At 46.7% G+C, this 14,417-nt stretch overlaps 1 non-coding gene across 1 annotated transcript; it reads right to left on the reverse strand.

Moving 5' to 3' along the window:
• Positions 1 to 4,415: 4,415 nt before the first annotated feature.
• On the reverse strand, positions 4,416 to 4,477 carry LOC114005741 (U7 small nuclear RNA). Its single transcript, XR_003547570.1, has one exon. It is a non-coding gene; the product is annotated as a U7 small nuclear RNA (small nuclear RNA).
• Between the last annotated feature and the right edge of the window lie 9,940 nt (positions 4,478 to 14,417).

Genomic DNA, 14,417 nt, shown 5'->3' on the forward strand with positions numbered 1-14,417 from the left:
GCCCCTCACTCCGGAGGACTGGCTGGCCAGACCCCCGGGTGGGCCCCTACACCCACAGAACCGCTCACCACCAGGGAGCGGGGGCCCCTCATGGGGCCAGGGAAGGGTCCCACACACAATAGAAGGCGGGGTGTGGGGGACCCAGGCTGGCTGAGGACCTGCGCCGTGTGACATTAGGCGAGTCTTGCCTTTCTGTGTTTCAGTTCTCTCCTGGTGAAGAGGCTTCGGGCTCCGCCTGTCTCTCTGGTCCTCACTGGGACTGGGAGGCGCTGGGGAGGCACTAGGAATCTGGAGCCACTCAGGGCGTGACTTCCAGGGCCATCCTGAGCAGCTGGTCCTGTGACCACGGAGAAACACTTGACACCCTGCTGGGACCTTGGCCGCCAGGGCTGGCCTTCCCAGCCCCCTCCCCACCCTCCGTCCTCCCTCTGGTCAGGTAGAGGCCCCTGCACTACCTGTGGTGCAAACCCATGGACCCTTCCCAGGAGGCTCAGGACCCAGCGCAGCGTGTCAAGGAGACAGGGAGCTCTCAGCAGCCGCCTCTTCTCTGACATCTCCCAACGAAAGAAGGCGCCTGAGCAGGGTGGGCTCCACTGTGCTCAGAGCCTGCCCAGAGAGGTCCAGAGGAGGCCCTGGGCCAGCTCAGACAGTGGACCCCACGGGAAGGGGCTGGCGGTACCCATCTCTGCGAGGCATGGCTGGGATGAGCAAAGGGTGTGTGTTTATTCAGGGCCTATGAACTGGGTCTCAAATATTTTCGAGTTGCTTGATTTAAGTCTATCTCTTTGACAGGTCTTAATCTTTGTAACTTCGTTTGTTTTTAGAGAGATTTTTGCAATAGGGCTTGTGCACTCACTGGAGAGGCAGAGAGAGAAAGAGAAAGTGAGAAATCACCCCCCAGGGGGATGGCCATGCCACAATTCCTTCTCCATTCTGCTCTAGAGATCTTGGGCATGCACGCACACGTGCCTGATGTGATTTTCAGGTCCCCAGATCCAGGACTCGAACCATGATCATCTACATGGGAGTCCAGACACTTAACCATTATGACATCTGCTGGTCCCAGTAACTTTTTTTTTATATAAAGGATTATTTTATTTCATTTTTATTTATTATTGTTATTATTTAATTTGACTAGAGAGAGACAGAGAGAGAGGAAAAGTGAGAAAGCAAGCCACCAGGATCTGACTGGAACCATGGTTGGCCATGGTGGGACTCCAGTGCCTTAACCACCACAACACCTGACAGCCACACCTACAACGTTTTTGAAGAATTATTTCTTATTTGTTATATATTTTGTCTCTTAAAGAATTATTTGGGGCCAGCAGGTGGCATGGTGGTTAAGGCACTGGATATTCCCACATGGCTGACCACTGTTTGAGTCCTGGACCTGGTGGCTTGCTTTCTCACTTTCCCCATCTCTCTCTCTCTCTCTCTGGTTAAAAAAAATTTTGTGTGTTTTTGCTATAGGGCGTGTGCACTTTGCCAGAAAGACAGAGACAGAGAGACAGAAAGCTAGAAATCACCCCCCAGGGGACATGGCCATGCTGCAATCCCTTCTCCTCCATTCTCCTCTCAGAATCTTGGGCATGCACACACACGTGCCTGGCATGAGTTTAAGCCACTAGGTCCAGGACTCAAACTGTGCTTGACTACATGGGAGTCCAGTGACATAGCCATTATGCCAACTGCTGGTACTTCTCTCTGGTCAAATTAAAATGAATGAATGAACGAATAAATAAAATTAAAAATAAAAACAATTCTTTTATTTTTTAAAAAGAATTATTTAACTTTACTTATTTGTTTATTTTAATTTGACCAGAGAGGGACAGAGAGAGAGAGGGAAAGTAAGAAAGCAAGCCACCAGGTCCAGGACTCGAACGGCGGTGGGCCATGTGGGAGTCCAGTACCCTAACACCGCAGTCCCTTTTCTTCCATTCTCCTCTTGGGATTTTGGCACACACGCACATGTGCCTGGCATGAGTTTCAAGTCACCAAGTCTGGGATTTGAACTGTGGTTGACTATGTGGGAGTCCAGCGATGTAACCATTACACCATCTGCTGGTTCCAACAATTATTTTTTATTTAGTTTTATTCATTGTTATTTGCTTGTTTATAAAGCATTATTTTAGTTAATTTTAATCATCATATTACTATTACTATTATTTTAAAATTTGACCAGAGAGACAGAGGAGAGGGAAAGTGAGAAAGCAAGCTACCAGGTCTGAGACTTGAACTGCGGTCAGCCCATGTGGGAATACAGTGCCTTAACCACCATTTTTTATTTAGTTTTATTCATTGTTATTTGCTTGTTTATAAAGCATTATTTTAGTTAATTTTAATCATCATATTACTATTACTATTATTTTAAAATTTGACCAGAGAGACAGAGGAGAGGGAAAGTGAGAAAGCAAGCTACCAGGTCTGAGACTTGAACTGCGGTCAGCCCATGTGGGAATACAGTGCCTTAACCACCACGCCACCTGCTGGCCCCCCATCTTTGTCATTTTTAAAGGTTTGTTTCCAGGGCAGGGCCACTTCTGACAGGGTCCTCACACCCTAATCCTTGCCCCGGCCCCACAGTTGGCCGGCATGACAGGCACACCGTGCGCTCAGGTAGGTCAGGATGCCAACCCGAGTGTGCGTCTGGCCATCTTTGCTATTCCTTTTTTTTTTTTTTTCCAGAGACATTTTTGCTACAGGGCGTATGCTCGCCAGAGAGGGAGAGACAGAGACAGAGAAAGTAAAAAATTACACCCTCCCACCCCAGGGAGGATGGCCAGGCCACAATCTCTTCTCCTCCATCTCCCTTCAAACACATAAGCGTCCTGCGGGAGTGTCAAGCTGCTTGGCCCAGGAGCCTGACCGCGGTGAGATGTGGGAGTCCAGAGATGCACCTAGCACGCCATCTGCTGGTCCCCCGTCTTTTGTACTCTTAATCTTTCTCATGAAAGCTACAGACTTACTTGCCTGTGTGTGTGTGTGTGTGTGGGGGGGGATGGTTAAATACACTTACAGAATTGTGCTCCAGATCTAAGGGGGCTCCGGTCCTTCAATTCTTGGGAAGTTAAGGCAAATCGGGGAGAAGTGACTTCCTCAAGTGACCCCGTTCTCCTCTGGGGAAGAGACACCGGCTACGCTGGGCTATTCCCCAATGTCATTTTGGGGAGGTGTGGAATCAGCGGCTTTTTAAGTTGCAAGTGCTATCCTCAGAGGGCTCCCTCAGTTGGCAAAAGTGGAGGTGACTTTAGTGGTGACCTGAGAAACTCAAGGCTCCACGTGCAGCCCTGGGAGAAACCCCATTTTGGAGTTCCCAGAGCTACTGCAACCCAGAGGGCCGCGCTGGCACCTTCTGCTCATCCGCAATGGGAATGTGCCCCAAGTCCTGCAGGGGGCGCTTGTTTCTTGGAGCCCCGGGAGCCGTCTGGAATTTGAAAGCGCCTCTGGGTTCACATTGCACTCTTCCAGGGCGGGGAAAAAAAAAAAAAAAAACTCAAGTAGCCAGAGACTTGTTTGTGCGCCCCTAATTCGAGGGCAGTGAGCTGTGTCTTCTCCCGGAGACTAGGTTTGGGAGCCAGGAGGCGGCTTCTTGCGCTTCTTTGGGCAGCTTCTTGCGCCACCTGGTGGCCCATTTTCCAATAGCGACTAGGTCTCCATCCATACCAGACCGTTCGCAGCCTCACCAGAGGGGGAGATTTTTAAAATTGGGGCCGCAGGTGACCCGGTGGTTGGGGCGCTGAATTTTACACGGTCAACTGAGTAGTTTGGTCCTGGACCCAGTGGTTTGAAAGATAGGCTGAGTGCGCGTGGATACGTGTCCAATGTCCTGGGAGGAAGACGGAAGAGAAGGGATGGCCATCTCCCTTGGAGAGTGACTTATCACTTTCTCTTTCTTTCTCTCTCTCTCTCTGGTGAACACGGGTTTACCTCTCTCTGGTCAAATTAAAATGAATGAATGAATGAATGAATAACATTAAAAATAAAAGCAATTCTTTTTTTTTTCTATTTTTTGAAAAAAGAGAAAGTGAGAAAGCAAGCCACCAGTCCAGCCACTGTAGCAAAAACAAAAACAAAAACAAACCAAAAAACCCTCCCATGTGCGGGGCCTCCTAGACCAGCCGAGGAATGTCTGTGAGCGGAGCCCTCCAGCACAGGGATAAGCTCACCATAGCATCAGTGGGCTGATGGCCTCTCCTCTCCCTTGTTCATTCATTCTTTATTGCAATATTTTAGAGACATTTTTGCTGTTGGGCATGCGCTCACCAGAGACAGAGACACAGACAGCAAGAAGTCACCCCCCGGGGGGATGGCCACAACATACTCCCTTCTCCATTGCCCTCTCCGGATCTTGGGCACCCATGCACATGCGCTCAACATGAGTTTCATTTTTTTTGTTTTGTTTTTTGGGGAGGAGGGTGGGCTTTCCAGCAAAAACCAGAAAACCTGCTAGACAAATTCTAAAAGAGTTGTAACACTGCCAGTCGTCAGGTCTGGGACTCGAACCACAGTCAACTATGTGGGAGTCCAGTATAACCATTATGCCATCTGCTAGTCCCCTTTTATTTACTTTAAAAATTATTTAATTAATTTTAAAAAGAGTATTGTATTTAACTTTATTTATTTAAATTTGCCCAGAGAGGGACAGAGTAAGAGAGTGAGAGAGTGAGGGTGAGAGAGAGAGAGAGAGAAAGTGAGAAAGTAAACCACCAGGTCCTGGACTTGAACCACGGTCGAACATGTGGGAGTCCCGCATCCTTAACCACCATGCCATCTGTTGGCCCCAATTAATTTTTAAAGAGACAGGGTCTTGCTAGGCTGCTCAGGTTGGCCTTGAACTCTCGATGCTCTTGCCTCAGCCTCCTGAGTGGCTGCAATTACAGGCTGGTGGTGCTTCACCTGGCTATTTGTATTTAGTTAGTTAAAGACAGGTTTTGCTATGTCCTTATCCTCCTGTCTCAGCCTTGTCAATAGCTGGAGTCACAGGTGAATGCAATATGATGCTTGACTTTTTTTTTTGAAAGAATTATTTTATTTAACTTTATTTATTCAATTACGTCTTTTAACTTGACCAGAGAGGGACAGAGCCAGAATGAGAGTGAGAGAGAGAGAAAGTGAGAAAGCAAGGAGCCAGGTCTGGGACTTGAACCATAGTCAGCCTTGAGGGAGTCCAGTGCCCTTAACCATGATGCCACCTGCTGGCCCCGATGCCTGACTTTTTAAAGACTTCTGGGGCCAGCAAGTGGCATCGTGGTTAGGAACTAGACTCCCATGTGGCTGACTGTGGTTCGAGTCCTGGATCTGGCAACTTGGAATTCATGCTGGGCGTGTGTGCTTGTGTGCCCAAAATCCTGAGAGGAGAATGGAGTGTAGTGAGGCCATCCCCCCAAGGGGTGATTTCTTGCTTTCTGTCTCTCTGTCTCTCCAGCAAGCGCAGGTGTCCTATAACAAAAATCTCTCCAAAAAAACTTCCTAAAGGACGTGTTTCACTCCTGCTGTGCGAACCTCTGCAGTGGTGAACGCTGTGAGTAGAGTGTCTGCGACTCGGGCCTTTCCACTAGTGTGGGAGGACCTTTCCTCAGGCTGAGGGCCCTCCATTATCTCAGTAATATTCAGAAGTCAACACAAACACGTTTGGGCTTCCCTGGGGCGCTATTAACTGCTTCTCTCTCTGGGTAATTCTGGAATTTACTACCCTACTGATATCATGAAGAACTGCTTTAATTGCTATGGGCTAATTAGCAAAGGGCTGGACCACGGTTTGAGTCCCGAACCCTGGCGACTTGCTTTCTCACTCTTCATCTCTCTCTGGTTAAATTAAAATAATAAGAATAATTATTAAAGTTAAATAAAATAATTCTTAAAAGAAAGAAAGAAAGAAAGAAAGAAAGAAAGAAAGAAAGAAAGAAAGAAAGAAAGAAAGAAAGAAAGAAAGAAAGGTCTTAATTGGGAGAAAAAGTGTTACGTCGCCAGGAAAGTCATGACGTGTTTTTCTATGAAAAAATGCATCACGGGAACCAGCAGTTAGCGTAATGGCTATGTCGCTGGCCTCCCACGTAGTCGACCATGGTTCGTGTCCTGGACCTGGTGGCTTAAAACTCACGCCGGGCACGTGTGCGTGTGTGCCCAAGATCCTGAGAGGAGAATGGAGGAGAAGGGATTGCGGTGTGACCATCCCCCCTGGGGGGTTATTTCTCGCTTTCTGTCTCTATGTCTCTCTCTGTCTGTCTGGCGAGCGCACGCGCCCTATAGCGAAAACCTCTCAAAAAAAAAAAAAAAAAAAAAAAAAAAAAGCATCATGACTTTCCCGACGACCCACTATTTGAGCTAAGCGAAGACTCAGAGAACATTCCAGAATATCCTACATACAAAGTTTTATCGCCATTTAAACCAGGAAAAGACTTGGGACAATCAAATCATAGTTTAAAACGTCTTTTCATGTTTTCAAAGCAATGCCCTCGTTATCGCTCACAGACTCCTCCCCTTGCTGTCCTAACGTAGTCACCTGCTGAGTGATGTAGGGAGGGCCCGGAGGGTCACTGGCATTCGGACAAGAACTACAGTCTCGGGACTGGCAGATGGTGCTGGACTCCAACGTGGCCAACCATGGTTTGAGTCCCAGACCTGGTGGCTTGCTTTCTCACTGTCCCTTTCTCTTTCTCTCTGAGAGACAGAGATAATTAAAAAAATAATAACAAATGGAAAAATGGAAATAAATAAATAAGTTTAAAAAACAAAAACAGCACAGGCTTTATTTTAACTTTTCCCCTTTCCTTACTTGCAGTGTGACCATTCCATGTTGGGAGGGGGTCCTCTCTCTCTCTCTCTTTCTCCCTCCCTTCCCCCCTCCTTCCCTCCCTCTGTTGCCAGAGAGCACACACACCCTCTGGCAAATAAAGCAAGCAAAGGAAACCCACATATTTACTGCCTTACAGCTCTGAAGCCAGAAGTCTGAAATGGTTTCACTGGGCCAAAGTCAAGTTTCCGTCAGAGCCTCACTTCCTCTGAGGCTCTAAGGGAGGGTCTGTCTGTTTCCTTGTGTTTCCGGCTCCCCCTGCATTTCTTCTTACCCTCCCTTCCCCTTTCTTCTTTTCTCTTCTCGCTCTCTCCTCTTCTCTTTTCTCTTTTCCCCTCCCCTCTTCTCACTTCACCTTTTCTTTTTTTCTTTTTCTTTTTTTTTTCTTTTCCTTTCCCTTTTTTTTTTCCTTTCATCCCCCCAAGGAGGATAGCCATGCCATAATCCCTTCTCCATTCTCCTCCTGGGATTTGGGGCACATCTGCACACATACCTGGCATGATTTTCAGGCCACCAGGTTCGGGACCTGAACCACAATCAGCCATGCATGAGTCCAGAGCCTTAACCACCATGCCACCTGCTGGCCTCCAGGGCTGCATTTCTTTTCTTTTTAAAAAAATAATTTTATTTAACTTTATTTATTTATTCAGTTATTTATTTCAATTTGACCAGAGAGGGGTATAGTGAGTGAGTGAGTGATTGAGAGAGAGAGGGAGAGAGAGAGAAAGCCACCAGGTTCAGGACTTGAACTGCAGTCGGCCATGTGGGAGTCCAGCACCCTTAACCACCAAGCCACCTGCCGGCCCCAGGGCTGTATTTCTTGCATTCCTTGGCTCATGGCCTCTTCTGTCATCAAAGCCAGCATTACATCTCACTTCTGTTGTCATCTTGTCTCCTTCTGTATAGACTCTTCTTCTGTCTCCCTCTCTCTTTTTAAAAAGGTGTATGTATTCATTCCTTCTGAGAGAGAGTGTGAGCGCCCCAGCAGGCTCCGAGGCTGTGATCCACTTCCGGTCTCATCCTTGCTGTCCTCAGGGAGGTCTCTGGGGTGAACCCAGAACCCTCCCCACAGAGCGTGGCATCTTTCTGCCACGCCACTGCCCTGCCAGTCCCTCTTGTGTGGACTCTTGTGTTTGTACTTCCGGTCCTCCCAGACAGCCCGGGACAGCCTCCCTGTCTGCTCCTAGGGGCCTCGCCGTCCAACATGGTGGCCACGAGCCATGGGCGCTCTGTACGCTTTATGTTTCCTTCTCATTTAAACCTTGTTGTCTTACCTTTTTATTTTGAATAATTACAGACTGCCAGGCAATCCTTAGACTAGGACAGAGAGGTTTTATGTTACCCAGGGGTTATGTTTTACGTTACTGTAGCCCAATACAGGAGCAAGACCAGGAAGTGACAACGACGCGTGGGTGCATGGTTCTGTGCCACCTTCTCCCAGACGTGGATCAGTGTAACTGCCACCTAGCCCAGGTACGGAGCTACCCCGGGGCCATGCAGGCCTGCACAGGCACACCCAGCTCCTTCTTCCCACCATCCCTAACCCTGGCAGCACCGAGCTGGTTTCCGTCTCTAATTTTGTCATTCTCAGGATGTTATGTAAGTAGAATCACACAGGTGCTATTTTTTTTTTGGAGAGATTTTCACTATAGGGCGCGTGTGCTCGCCAGACAGACAGAGAGAGACAGAGAGACAGAAAGCGAGAAATCACCCCCCAGGGGGGGTGGTCACGCCGCAATCCCTTCTCCTCCATTCTCCTCTCAGGATCTTGGGCATGCACGCACACGCGCCCGGCGTGAGTTTTTTTAAGCCACCGGGTCCGGGACACGAACCACAGTCGACTATGTGGGAGTCCAGCGACATAGCCATTACGCTAACTGCTGGTTCCCAGGTGCTATTTTCATTTAAGGTTTAATTCATTAAAACTGAATCGAATTGAGCATTCAGTCTCTCATCTATGCCAGCCACATTTCCAACGCGTTACGGTCACATTGCACTAGTAACTACCTTCGTGGACAGCTCCGATGTCTGACTGTCCATCACCGCAGAAAGCTTTGTTGGAAAGTCTTGCTCTGGGGGCTGGCCCCTCAGCACTGCGCACTGGGAGCCAGGTCTCACATGGACAGCTATGGTTTGAATCCCAGCTCTGGCAGCTTGAAAAACACACCAGGTGCCTGTGCCCGGGTGACCCAAATCCTAAGGGAATGGAAAAATGGAGGAAGAAGGACTTCGGTGTGATCTCATCCCATTGGGGCATGCTTTCTCCCTCTCTTCTCTCTCTCTCTCTCTTTTTAGAGGTTTTTGCCTTAGGGTGTGTGCACTCACCAGAGAGAGAGAGAGACAGACACAGTGAAAGGGAAAGTGAGAAATCACCCCCCAGGAGGGAAGGTCACATCACAATCCTTTCTCCTTCTAGGACCTTGGGCACACATGCACATGTGCTGGGTGTGATTTTCAAGCCACCGGGTCTGGGACTTAAACCATGGCAGACCATGTGGGAGCCCAGTGACATAACTACTATGCCATCTGCTGGCCCTTTCCTCTCTCTCTTTAATGTTTCTCCTCGTCTTCTCTCTCTCTCTCTCTGAAGCACACATGCCCTCAGGCAGTTAAAAACAATCCTGCTTTAGGGAATAAGACCAGACCCATGGTTCATAAATGAACACGGAGACCAGGTGACCCAGAGCTGTGATGGAATCAGAGCCCTGAACACATCACTCTGACTACTGCGTACTAAGTGACCCTGCAGTGTGATGGCGTGGAGCCCTGCACCACCTCGGTCTCTCAGACGTCCCTCTGTGTGGGCCCATGAGCAGCTTACACTGTGCTGTTAGGCTCAAGTCTGCGTGAAGCTGCAGCCAAGGTGCCGGGTGGTCCTCTGACAGCGTGGCTCGGCCGAAGAAGCCAGCTCCAATGGGACTTGCTCACGTGGCCGGCTGTTAGGGTGACCACTCATCTCTGTGTGGACCAAGGGGTACCCTGGGAGGTGTCCTAGACAAACCAGAACACCTGAGCACCCCCCACCCCCACCCCCCGTCGGTAGGAAGGCTCAGCTCCTAATAAGGGCTCTTCCAGGACTGCTTGAGTGAAGGGCAGAAGTTTCGATTTCTTCCTGAACTGCCTTGGAAGTCACATGGGCTCATTTCTGCTGCCTTTTTCCCCATAGGGAGAGATACAGAGAGAGAGAGAAATAGTGAGAGGGAAAGTGAGAAATCTCCCCCCCCCCCAGGCGGATGGCCATGCTATAATCCCTTCCCCTCCACTCTCCTCCTGGGATTTTGGGCACACATGTATGCATACATACCTGGTATGAGTTTCAGGTCTCCAGGCCCAGGACTCGAACCATGGTTGTCAGTGTGGGAGTCCAGTGACTTAACCAACATGCAACCTGCTGGCCTCTCTGCTTCATTATTTTTTAAATTAAAAATAAAATTATTTTAACTTTATTTGTTATTATGATTTATTTTTTGTTTTAATTTGACCAAAGAGAGACAGAGAGAGAAAGAGAAAGAGATAAAGTAAGCCACCAGGTTCGAGACTTGAACCGCGGTTGGCCATGTGGGAGTCCAGTGCCAAAACCACCATGCCACCTGCTGGCCCTATTTTTAAAACACAAGTTACCAGGCCTGGCTGTCTCCTGGTGTTAAGATGTTTGGATTCAACACGGCTGACCTAATGGTTCAAGTCCCGAGTCTCTCTGAATGCATATGCCTACCCAAAATCCTGACAGGAGAGAGAAATGGAGGAGAAGGGATTGTGGAGTGACCATGCCCCATCAGCTGTGTTGTCTCGCTTTCTCTCTGTCTCTTTCCAGTGATTGCACACACCCTCTGGTCAAAACATTAAAAAAAAAAAGACAGAAAGAAAGAAAGAAAGAAAGAAAGAAAGAAAGAAAGAAAGAAAGAAAGAAAGGAAGAAAGAAAGAAAGAAAGAAAGAAAGAAAAAGCAAGTTACTAAATCCTCTGGAGAGAAGGATTAAGATCCACCTTTTGGAGGCAAGATTGTCAAAGCATTTCTGGACATGTGTCAAGCCCTCCACACTGTCTCCCGCTCCTGGGGTCCAGACCGGGCAGATAGGTCAGGGCCCAGGAGGCCACCCGTGGTCAAGGTTCCCCGCAATCCCTGATGTGCAGCCACATTTGGATTGCCCACCTTGAGGTCCCTTCCCATTGTGAGAGGTGGATGTCACAACTACCTCAGGGGCATTCGCAGGAAGGGACAGCAGGAAGGGCAACTCCACCTCAGAGAACGCCCCTGTTGGATAGATCGAAAGTCCCTGCCCTCGGGCATAAAGGAACAATAGCTGAGAAACTTGCTACAGTGAAGATGATTCTCAAAACATTTTTCTACTATATATTTTTCTATATTATCAAAACAATTTTAAATTTCATTTTGATCCAGGAAAAATTGGACCATTTCATTGCCCTTTGTGTTGTAAATGAGGGAGTAAGTCCCCCTTGTGAAGTCCTTAAGGATCTCTTTAACACAACTATCAAAATTGCACTAAGGCCCAGCTGCAGTGGTAGGAGCTACAAGACACTGTGGTTTGTAGGCTTGACCACATGGGAAGCCCAGGTTTGATTTCTGGCCCAACCTAATCACTAGCACAGTGGTGTGAGCCGGATCCCAGTCACTTGGGAGGCAGAGGCAGTAGAATCACGAGCTCAAGGTTGGCATGGACAACATATTAAGAGTCTGACTGAGGGAACCAGCAGTTAGTGTAATGGCTATGTCGCTGGACTCCCACGTAGTCGACCGTGGTTCGTGTCCCGGACCCGGTGGCTTAAAACTCACGCCGGGTGCGTGTGCGTGCGTGCCCAAGATCCCGAGAGGAGAATGGAGAAGAAGAGATTGCGGCATGACCATCTCCCCTGGGGGGTGATTTCTCACTTTCTGTCTCTATGTCTCTGTCTGGTGACTGCATGCACCCTATAGCGAATACTTCTCAAAAAAAAGGAAAAAAAAGAATCTGACTGAAAAAGAACTGGTTTACCTATGTCCCAAATAAAGGTCGAAGTGGAGTAATTGTGACGTGGTAAGACTCCATCTTAAAACAAATAACTTTAAAAAAAAACCTCTTTGGTGCATCTATTGCAAGGCTGAAGATGATTCTCAGCAATCAGACCGTCAACATTTCAGAATGTCAACATCGCTCTGGAGGGATGCACAGTTATTGTGAAGGGTCCCAGAGGAATCCTGCACTTTAATCACATCAATGTAGAGCTCAGTTTCCTTGGAAAGAAAAAGAAGAGGCTGCGGGTTGATATATGGTGGGGAAACAGAAAGGAACTGGCTACAGTTTGCATAGAATATGACCAAGGGTGATACACTGGGCTTCCATTACAAGATGAGTTCTGTGTATGCTCATTTCCACATCAATGTTGTTATTCAGGAGAATGGGTCTCTTGTTGAAATGTGACATTTCTTGGGTGAAAAATACATCCTGAGTATTCATATGAGACCAGGTGTTGCTTGGTCAGTATCTCAAACCCAGAAAGATGAGTTGCTTCTTAAAGGCAACAATATCGAACTTGTTTCAAATTCAGCTGCTTTGATACAGCCAACCACAACAGTTAAAAATAAAGATATAAATCACTGCAGGACCAGAAGAAATATGGGAAAGCAAGAGAATATCTCTCCTCCAAGGGAAAAGAATGGCTCCTCTTCATCCACAGTCAGTTCAACGGAAATCATGGAAATGTCTGATAAAGAATTTAGAACATTCATAATGGCGAAGCTAACAGAGATGGAAGAAAAGAGAGACAATGAACTGCAGAAGAGAAAAGAAAAAGGAGATGATGAGTTCCAGGAGGTGAGGAAATTCTTGCAAGATCTAAAAGAGGAATTACACACTTTACAAAAGAATCAAATGGAATTGTTAGAGATGAAGACTATAATACAGGAAGCCAAAATCTTTATTAATTAATTAATTAATTAATTAATTTATTTATTTATTTTGGTAGAGGTTTTTGCTATAGGGTGCGTGCACTTGCCAGAAAGACAGAGAGAGACAGAGACAGAAAGTACGGTTGACTACATGGGAGTCCAGCGATGTGGAGAGCAGCCAATCTGAAAACATGTGATTAAAACAAGTGGCCTGAAGACACATGCAGATATACGCTTCTATAAACTACTCTAGCAGGGCTATTGAGAAGCATCTACATACGAAAACAATACCTGCCTGTTGTAAATGGCTGTCTTCCTGTTGTTGTTGAAACTCAATACCTCCATACTGCCCAGTATCAGGCTAAAGGCCTTTATCAGATTATCCCCCAAAAGGATCAAAGAAATTATATTGCCAGTCATTTTCACATCTTCAGTCGATTTACATCCAGAAACAACTGGCTTTGCATTCCAGTTTCTCCTCCCTTATTCTCTTTGCATTCCACTTCTTCCCCATTCCTTTTAAATCCCATTTTCCCCTTCCCCCATTCTCTGCTCTTAAAAAAATAAACCTGAGGCTGGTTCTGGTCACAACTTCTCCATCAGAGAAGCTGTGCCCACCCGATCCTCGCTTTTCTAGACCTGTGTGTCTTTGTGTATTTTGTTATTGTGTCTATTTCTAATCCGCAGCCTTCCCCACTCAGAGAAACGTGTTCATGACGAGCTGGCCGAGCTGGTCCCAGCACAATGACATAGCCATTAAGCTAACTGCTGGTCCCAAAATCTCTCTTGAAAGTATTAAAAGCAGACTATATCATACAGAAAATAGAATCTCAGATGTAGAAGAGAAAATTGCTGGCCTAGAAAAATCCACCATGAAAACTGAGAAAATTGCCCAAAAATTTGAGAATAATATACGAGAAATACTAGATACCATCAAACATCCAGATAATTAGCACCCCAGAAGGTGGAGATTCATAAGGGCATTGATAATTTCTTCCATGAAATTCTGCAAGAAAACTTTCCAAACCTAGAGTGGCACTCGAAAATCCAGTCCCAAGAAATACAAAGGACCCCAGATAGAATCAACCCAAGAAGATCTTCTCCAAGACATATTATAGCCAGACTGACCAAAACCACAAGATACTAAGATTGGCAAGAGAGAAATGGCAAGTTACCTACAAAGGATATCCCATTAGGCTAACAGCAGACCTCTCATCAGAAACAATGCAAGCAAGGAAAGAATGGAAAAATATATTCAAAGTGTTAAGGAAAAAAGTAATTACAGCTGAGAATACTGTACCTGGCAAGATTATCTTTCATGTGGGAAGAAAAGACAAGAACATTCTCAGATAAACAAAACCTGAAAGAATTTACCAGCACCAGATCAGATCTCCAGAAGTTTTTAAGGGAATGCTATGTCAGGAAAATTAAATGTAGTCACACAGAAATAAGAGTTCAAAAACTAAGGAAAGGGCCAACTTAACAGTAGGGACACGTCTGGAGTTGAATATTATATCCCAGAATTCAATCGGGAAGATTGAATCACAACAGAAGATAGATTAAGTACAAGAAATTAAACTGGTGAGATAGCATTCTGTGACTTTTGACTAAAATATTGCTGCTTTTCTTCTAGGCTTTGTTGTCAGTTTTAAGAGTTTTTGTCCTGTCTTGAGTTGTCAATAGGTTCATGTACCTACTATTTGAACAGAATACTAACCTGTTTCCAGGCTTTAAGTTT

This window comes from Tupaia chinensis, unplaced genomic scaffold, assembly GCF_000334495.1.
Source record: "Tupaia chinensis unplaced genomic scaffold, TupChi_1.0 Scaffold144346_1, whole genome shotgun sequence".
Taxonomy (NCBI): Eukaryota; Metazoa; Chordata; class Mammalia; order Scandentia; family Tupaiidae; genus Tupaia; species Tupaia belangeri.